General features: G+C 42.0%; 1 protein-coding gene across 1 annotated transcript in view; it reads left to right on the top strand.

Annotated features, from left to right (window-relative positions):
• LOC119923127 (basic salivary proline-rich protein 2-like) overlaps positions 1-10,000 on the top strand; it is an 89,504-nt gene that overhangs the window by 54,756 nt on the left and 24,748 nt on the right. The gene's annotated exons all lie outside the window — the stretch shown is intronic.

Here is a 10,000-nt window from a genome sequence, read left to right as displayed (position 1 = left end):
ACTTACTATGGGCGGAGGACTGTACTAAGCGCTTGGAAAGTCCAGTTGGGCAACAGAGAGAGACAATCCCTGCCCAACAACGGGCTCACAGTGCAGACAACACAACAAAACAAGTAGACAGGCCTCAATAGAAATAAATAGAATTATAGATTAATTGACTCATTCAATCATATTTATTGAGCGCTTACTATGGGCGGAGCACTGTACTAAGCGCTTGGAAAGTCCAATTGGGCAACAGAGAGAGACAATCCCTGCCCAACAACGGGCTCACGGTCCAGAAGCGGGGAGAAGGACGACGAAACAAAACAAGTAGACAGGCCTCAATAGGAATAAATAGAATTATAGATTAATTCACCCATTCAGTCGTATTTATTGAGCACTTACTATGGGCGGAGCACTGTACTGAGCACTTGGAAAGTCCAACTGGGCAACAGAGAGAGACAATCCCTGCCCAACAACGGGCTCGCGGTCTAGAAGCGGGGAGACAGACGACGAAATACAACAAGTAGACAGGCCTCAATGGAAATAAATAGAATTATAGATTGATTCACTCATTCAATCGCATTTATTGAGCACTTACTATGGGCGGAGCACTGTACTAAGCGCTTGGAAAGTCCAATTGGGCAACAGAGAGAGACAATCCCTGCCCAACAACGGGCTCACAGTGCAGACAACACAACAAAACAAGTAGACAGGCCTCAATAGAAATAAATAGAATTATAGATTAATTCACTCATTCAATCGTATTTATTGAGCACTTTGGGCAGAGCACTGTACTAAGCGCTTGGAAAGTCCAATTGGGCAACAGATAGAGACAATCCCTGCCCAATAATGGGCTCATAGTATAGAAGGGGGGAGGCAGACAACACAACAAGACAAGTAGACAGGCCTCAATAGGAATAAATAGAATTATAGATTAATTCACCCATTCAGTCGTATTTATTGAGCACTTACTATGGGCGGAGCACTGTACTAAGCGCTTGGAAAGTCCAATTGGGCAACAGAGAGAGACAATCCCTGCCCAACAACGGGCTCACAGTGCAGACAACACAACAAAACAAGTAGACAGGCCTCAATAAGAATAAATAGAATTATAGATTAATTCACTCATTCAATCGTATTTATTGAGCGCTTACTGTGGGTGGAGCACTGTACTAAGCGCTTGGAAAGTCCAATTGGGCAACAGATAGAGACAATCCTGGTTGGACATTGTCCCTGTCCCCCGTGGTGCTCAAGGGCTCATTTGACAGAGGAGGGAACTGAGGCACAATAGGGTTTGTTCATTTATTAATTCATTCATCGTATTTATTGAGCGCTTCCTGGGTGCAGAGCACTGTACTAAGCGCTTGGGGAGTCCAAGTCGGCAACAGAGAGGGACGGTCCCTACCCCAATAACGGGCTCTAGAAGGGGGAGACGGAGAACAAAACAAGTAGAAAGGCATCATCATCATCATCAATCGTATTTATTGAGCGCTTCCTGTGTGCAGAGCACTGTACTAAGCGCTTGGGAAGTCCAAGTTGGCAACATCTAGAGACGGTCCCTACCCAACAATGGGCTTACAGTCTAAAAGAAAGGCCTCAACACCATCAAAATAAGCCGAATTATAGAAATAGAAATGTCCCATTCATTCATTCATTCATTCAGTCAGTCAGTCGTATTTATTGAGCGCTCCCTGTGTGCAGAGCACTGTACTAAGCGCTTGGGAAGGACAAGGTGGCAACCTATAGAGACGGTCCCTGCCCAACAACGGGCTCACGGTCCCAGCTTCAGTTTCAAAAATTCCCCTTCAATCAATCAATCAATCAATCAATCAATTGTATTTATTGAGCGCTTCCTGTGTGCAGAGCACTGTACTAGACGCTTGGGAAGGACAAGTTGGCAACATAGAGAGATGGTCCCTGCCCAACAACGGGCTCACGGTCCCAGCTTCAGTTTCAAAAATTCCCCTTCAATCAATCAATCAATCAATCAATCAATCATATTTATTGAGCGCTTCCTGTGTGCAGAGCACTGTACTAAGCGCTTGGGAAGGACAAGCTGGCAACATAGAGAGACGGTCCCTACCCAACAGTGGGCTCACAGTCTAAAAGATCAGTCTCGGATTTAATAATAATAACAATGATGGGATTTGTCTCTCTCTGTTGCCCAGTTGGACTTTCCAAGCGCTCAGTCCAGTGCTCTGCACGCAGGAAGCGCTCAATAAATACGATGGAGTGAATGAATGAATGCTACTTTTGGTATTTGTGAAGCGCTTACTATGTGCCGAGCACTGTTCTAAGCGCTGGGGGGGAGACAAGGTGATGAGGTTGTCCCCCGGGGGGCTCACGGGCTTCATCCCCATTTGACAGAGGAGGAAACTGAGGCCCAGAGAAGGGAAGTGACTGGCCCAAAGTCACCCGGCTGACAAGGGGCGGAGGCGGGATTTGAACCCACGACCTCTGACTCCAAAGAATAATAATAATAATAATAATAATAATAATGGTATTTGACTACAAAGAATAATAATAATAATAATGGTATTTGTGAAGCGCTTACTATATGCCAAGCACTGTACTAAGCGCTGGGGGGGGGAGACACAAGGTGATGAGGTTGTCCCCCGGGGGGCTCACGGGCTTCATCCCCATTTGACAGAGGAGGAAACTGAGGCCCAGAGAAGGGAAGTGACTGGCCCAAAGTCACCCGGCTGACAAGGGGCGGAGGCGGGATTTGAACCCACGACCTCTGACTCCAAAGAATAATAATAATAATAATGGTATTTGTGAAGCGCTTACTATGTGCCAAGCACTGTTCTAAGCGCTGGGGGGGAGACAAGGTGATGAGGTTGTCCCCCGGGGGGCTCACGGTCTTCATCCCCATTTGACAGAGGAGGAAACTGAGTCCCAGAGAATAATAATAATAATGATGGTATTTGTGAAGCGCTTACTTTGTGCCAAGCACTGTTCTAAGCGCTGGGGGGGATACAAAGTGATGAGGTTGTCCCATGTGGGGCTCACGGTCTTCATCCCCATTTGACAGAGGAGGAAACTGAGGCCCAGAGAATAATAATAATAATGATGATGGTATTTGTGAAGCGCTTACTATGTGCCCAGCACTGTTCTAAGCGCTGGGGGGAGAGACAAGGTGTTGAGGTTGTCCCCCGGGGGGCTCACGGGCTTCATCCCCATTTGACAGATTAATAATAATAATAATAATAATAATAATAATGGCATTTGTTAAGCGCTTACTACGTGCCAAGCACTGTTCTAAGCATTTTTTTTCCCACTTAATGAGGTGGCACATGCCAACTCCTAAGGGGCCTGGAATCCCAATGATCCGAGAAAGTGGGAAGGAAATCTGCCAAGGAAACAATTGTCAAAAATCTAATTATTTTTCCCCCCCTAAAAAGCAGGATATTTCTTCCTCGCCGGAGACGGCTCCAACTGGGAGAATGGGAATGCTCTTTTTCATTCCTTATGTTTAGAGACGTAATTAAATGAAGCGATTCCATTTCAATCCCACTTTATTCCATCTTTTCTTTCCCTCCCAGGTTTTAATCTTCTTTGGGTTGGCGGGTGGAGGGAAGGAGAGACCCCCGGGCTGGAAATCAGGAAGCCTGGGTTTAATTGGGATAGGGAGCGCTTAGCAAATGCCATCATTAATAATAATAACAATTATTAATAATGATGGGATTTGTTAAGCGCTTAGTACGTGCCAAGCACTGTTCTAAGCGCTGGGGGGGATACGGATGGATGGATGGATGGATGGGTGAATGGATGGATGGATAATAATAATAATAATAATAATGATGGTATTTGTTAAGCGCTTACTATGTGCTAAGCACTGTTCTAAGCGCTGGGGGGGATACGGATGGATGGATGGTTAGATAATAATAATGATAATAATAATAATGGTATTTGTTAGGCGCTTACTATGTGCCAAGCACTGTTCTAAGCTCTGGGGGGGATACGGATGGATGGATGGGTGGATGGATGGATGGATAATAATAATAATAATAATAATGATGGTATTTGTTAAGCGCTTACTACGTGCCAAGCACTGGTCTAAGCGCTGGGGTGGATACGGGTGGATGGATGGTTAGATAATAATAATAATAATAACAATAATAATAATAATAATAATACTAATAATGATGGTATTTGTTAAGCGCTTACTACGTGCCAAGCACTGTTCTAAGCGCCGGGGTGGTTATGGATGGATGGATGAATGGATGGATGGATAGATAATAATAATAATAATTTAATTGTGGGTTTAATTGTGATAGCGCTCAACAAATACCATCATTACTATTAATAATGATGGTATTTGTTAAGCGCTTACTATGTGCCAAGCACTGTTCTAAGCGCTGGGGGGGATACGGATGGACGGATGGGTGGATGGATGGATGGATAGATAATAATAATAATAATAATAATAATAATAATGATGGTATTTGTTAAGCGCTTACTACGTGCCAAGCACTGTTCTAAGCGCTGGGGTGGATACGGATGGATGGATGGTTAGATAATAATAATAATAATAATGGTATTTGTTAAGCGCTTACTACGTGCCAAGCACTGTTCTAAGCGCTGGGGTGGATACGGATGGATGGCTAGATAATAATAATAATGATGATGATGGTATTTGTTAAGCGCTCACTACGTGCCATGGGTGGATGGATGAATGGATGGATGGATAGATAATTTAATTTAATTGTGGGTTTAATTGTGATAGTGAGCGCTCAACAGATACCATCATTACTATTAATAATGATGGTATTTGTTAAGCGCTTACTATGTGCCAAGCACTGTTCTAGGCGCTGGGGGGAATATGGGTGGATGGGTGGATGGATGGATGGATAGATAATAATAATAATAATGATGATGGTATTTGTTAAGCGCTTACTATGTGCCAAGCACTGTTCTAAGCGCTGGAGTGGATATGGATGGATGGGTGGATGGATGAATGGATGGATAGATAATTTAATTTAATTGTGGGTTTAATTGTGATAGGGAGCGCTCAACAAATACCATCAGTACTATTAATAATGATCATCATCATCAATCGTATTTATTGAGCGCTTACTATGTGCAGAGCACTGTACTAAGCGCTTGGGAAGTACAAATTGGCAAATTGGCATTAATAATAATGGTATTTGTTAAGCGCTTACTATGTGCCAAGCACTGTTCTAAGCGCTGGGGGGGATACGGATGGATGGATGGATAGATAATAATAATAATAATAATGGTATTTGTTAAGCGCTTACTATGTGCTAAGCGCTGTTCTAAGCGCTGGGGGGGATACGGATGGATGGATGGGTGGGTGGATGAATGGATGGATAGATAATTTAATTTAATTGTGGGTTTAATTGTGATAGTGAGCGTTCAACAAATACCATCATTACTATTAATAATGACGGTATTTGTTAAGCGCTTACTATGTGCCAAGCACTGTTCTAGGCGCTGGGGGGAATATGGATGGATGGGTGGATGGATGGATGGATAGATAATAATAATAATAATAATAATAATAATAATGGTATTTGTTAAGCGCTTACTACGTGCCAAGCACTGGTCTAAGCGCTGGGGTGGATACGGGTGGATGGATGGTTAGATAATAATAATAATAATAATGATGATGGTATTTGTTAAGCGCTTACTACGTGCCAAGCACTGTTCTAAGCGCCGGGGTGGATATGGATGGATGGATGGATGAATGGATGGATGGATAGATAATAATAATAATAATTTAATTGTGGGTTTAATTGTGATAGTGAGCGTTCAACAAATACCATCATTACTATTAATAATGATGGTATTTGTTAAGCGCTTACTATGTGCCAAGCACTGTTCTAAGCGCTGGGGGGGATACGGTTGGACGGATGGGTGGATGGATGGATGGATAGATAATAATAATAATAATAATAATAATAATGATGGTATTTGTTAAGCGCTTACTACGTGCCGAGCACTGTTCTAAGCGCTGGGGTGGATACGGATGGATGGATGGTTAGATAATAATAATAATAATAATGGTATTTGTTAAGCGCTTACTACGTGCCAAGCACTGTTCTAAGCGCTGGGGTGGATACGGATGGATGGCTAGATAATAATAATAATGATGATGATGGTATTTGTTAAGCGCTCACTACGTGCCATGGGTGGATGGATGAATGGATGGATGGATAGATAATTTAATTTAATTGTGGGTTTAATTGTGATAGTGAGCGCTCAACAGATACCATCATTACTATTAATAATGATGGTATTTGTTAAGCGCTTACTATGTGCCAAGCACTGTTCTAGGCGCTGGGGGGAATATGGGTGGATGGGTGGATGGATGGATGGATAGATAATAATAATAATAATGATGATGGTATTTGTTAAGCGCTTACTATGTGCCAAGCACTGTTCTAAGCGCTGGGGTGGATATGGATGGATGGGTGGATGGATGAATGGATGGATAGATAATTTAATTTAATTGTGGGTTTAATTGTGATAGGGAGCGCTCAACAAATACCATCAGTACTATTAATAATGATCATCATCATCAATCGTATTTATTGAGCGCTTACTATGTGCAGAGCACTGTACTAAGCGCTTGGGAAGTACAAATTGGCAAATTGGCATTAATAATAATGGTATTTGTTAAGCGCTTACTATGTGCCAAGCACTGTTCTAAGCGCTGGGGGGGATACGGATGGATGGATGGATAGATAATAATAATAATAATAATGGTATTTGTTAAGCGCTTACTATGTGCCAAGCGCTGTTCTAAGCGCTGGGGGGGATACGGATGGATGGATGGGTGGGTGGATGAATGGATGGATAGATAATTTAATTTAATTGTGGGTTTAATTGTGATAGTGAGCGTTCAACAAATACCATCATTACTATTAATAATGACGGTATTTGTTAAGCGCTTACTATGTGCCAAGCACTGTTCTAGGCGCTGGGGGGAATATGGATGGATGGGTGGATGGATGGATGGATAGATAATAATAATAATAATAATAATAATAATGGTATTTGTTAAGCGCTTACTATGTGCCAAGCACTGTTCTAAGCGCTGGGGTGGATACGGGTGGATGGATGGTTAGATAATAATAATAATAATAATAATGATGGTATTTGTTAAGCGCTTACTACGTGCCAAGCACTGTTCTAAGCGCCGGGGTGGTTATGGATGGATGGATGAATGGATGGATGGATAGATAATAATAATAATAATTTAATTGTGGGTTTAATTGTGATAGTGAGCGTTCAACAAATACCATCATTACTATTAATAATGATGGTATTTGTTAAGCGCTTACTATGTGCCAAGCACTGTTCTAAGCGCTGGGGTGGATACGGATGGATGGATGGGTGGATGGATAGATAATAATAATAATAATAATGGTATTTGTTAAGCGCTTACTATGTGCCAAGCACTGTTCTAAGCGCTGGGGTGGATATGGATGGATGGGTGGATGGATGAATGGATGGATAGATAATTTAATTTAATTGTGGGTTTAATTGTGATAGTGAGCGCTCAACAAATACCATCATTACTATTAATAATGATGGTATTTGTTAAGCGCTTACTATGTGCCAAGCACTGTTCTAAGCGCTGGGGGGGATGCGGATGGATGGATGGGTGGATGGGTGGATGGATGGATGGATAGATAATAATAATAATAATAATAATAATGGTATTTGTTAAGCGCTTACTACGTGCCAAGCACAGCTCTAAGCACCAGCTTGTACTTCCCAAGTGCTTAGTACAGTGCTCTGCACACAGTAAGCGCTCAATAAATACGATTTAATGAATGAAAGAATGGGGTGGATACGGATGGATGATTGGATGGATGGATAGATAAGAATAATAACGATGATGATGGTATTTGCTAAGCGCTTACTACATGCCAAGCACTGTTCTAAGTGCCGGGGTGGATACGGATGGATGGATGGGTGGATGGATAGATAATTTAATTTAATTGTGGGTTTAATTGTGATAGTGAGCGCTTAACAAATGCTATTATTATTATTACTATTATTATTATTATTATTAATCTGTCAAATGGGGATGAAGACTGTGAGCCCCACGGGGGACAGTCTGATCACCTTGTACCATCCCAGCGCTTTGAACAGTGCTCGGCACATAGTAAGCGCTTAACAAATACTATTATTATTATTCTTATTATTAATCTGTCAAATGGGGATGAAGACCGTGAGCCCCACGGGGGACAGTCTGATCACCTTGTATCCATCCCAGCGCTTAGAACAGTGCTCAGCACATAGTAAGCACTTAAATACTATTATTATTATTATTATTATTAATCTGTCAAATGGGGATGAAGACCGTCAGCCCCACGGGGGACAGTCTGATCACCTTGTACCATCCCAGCGCTTAGAACAGTGCTCGGCACATAGTAAGCGCTTAACAAATACTATTATCATTATTATTATTATTATTATTATTAATCTGTCAAATAGGGATGAAGACCGTGAGCCCCACGGGGGACAGTCAGATCACCTTGTACCATCCCAGCGCTTTGAACAGTGCTTGGCACATAGTAAGCGCTTAACAAATACTACTATTATTATTATTATTATTAATCTGTCAAATGGGGATGAAGACCGTGAGCCCCACGGGGGACAGTCTGATCACCTTGCATCCATCCCAGCGCTTTGAACAGTGCTCGGCACATAGTAAGCGCTTAACAAATACTACTATTATTATTATTATTATTAATCTGTCAAATGGGGATGAAGACTGTGGGCCCCACGGGGGACAGTCTGATCACCTTGTATCCATCCCAGCGCTTTGAACAGTGCTCGGCACATAGTAAGCGCTTAACAAATGCCATTATTATTATTATTATTATTATTATTATTATTATTATTATTATTGCTATTATTATCACATCCGCGTGAATAACAGATTATCTCCGCTCCACCATCCAGCCGTGAAGTCCCTCCTGGGGGTCGGATCCTTGCCACCTTCTGCCAGCCTTTAAATAGTCTTCGCCTCTGGGTTGCTGGGCTGATTTTTCACGTCTCGGCTCCATCTGGCTAATTGTTCCCCCTTAATTGAGCCCCCCCCGCTTTCGCGCCAACGGCGGATGGATTTTAAATTAAAGTGCGATCTGCTAAAACCGAGGGCGCGCTGGAGACATTATCCCTTCTGTGCTTAAACGTTGGAGCCCGGAATATATAGCTAGAGCTATCTCTCTCTCTCTCTCTCTCTCTCTCTCTCTCTCTCTCTCTCTCTCTATCTATCTATCTAACTGTCCATCCATCATCAATCAATCAATCAATCAATCGTATTTATTGAGCGCTTACTGTGTGCAGAGCACTCCTGTCTGTCTGTCTATCTCTATCTATATCTATCTGTCCATCCATCGTCTCTATCTATCTATCTATCTATCTATCTATCTATCTATTGGAGACATTATCCCTTCTGTGCTTAAACGTTGGAGCCCGGAATATATAGCTTGAGCTATCTCTCTCTCTCTCTCTCTCTCTCTCTCTCTCTCTCCATCTAACTGTCCATCCATCATCAATCAATCAATCAATCAATCGTATTTATTGAGCGCTTACTGTGTGCAGAGCACTCCTGTCTGTCTGTCTATCTCTATCTATATCTATCTGTCCATCCATCGTCTCTATCTATCTATCTATCTATCTATCTATCTATCTATCTATCTATCTATCTATCTATCTATTGGAGACATTATCCCTTCTGTGCTTAGACGTTGGAGCCCGGAATATATAGCTTGAGCTATCTCTCTCTCTCTCTCTCTCTGTCTCTCTCTCTCTCTCCCTCTCTCTCTCTAACTGTCCATCCATCATCAATCAATCAATCAATCGTATTTATTGAGCACTTACTGTGTGCAGAGCACTGCTATCTCTGTCTGTCTCTGTCTTTCTGTCTGTCTATCAATCATCTCTATCTATATCTATCTGTCCATCCATCATCTCTATCTATCTATCTATCTATCTATCTATTGGAGAGATTATCCCTTCTGTGCTTAAACGT

The sequence above is a fragment of the Tachyglossus aculeatus genome, unplaced genomic scaffold (genome assembly GCF_015852505.1).
Source record: "Tachyglossus aculeatus isolate mTacAcu1 unplaced genomic scaffold, mTacAcu1.pri scaffold_145_arrow_ctg1, whole genome shotgun sequence".
NCBI lineage: Eukaryota > Metazoa > Chordata > Mammalia > Monotremata > Tachyglossidae > Tachyglossus > Tachyglossus aculeatus.
The sequence above is the reverse complement of the archived record's forward strand: the minus strand, read 5'-3'. Positions and strand labels throughout refer to the sequence as shown.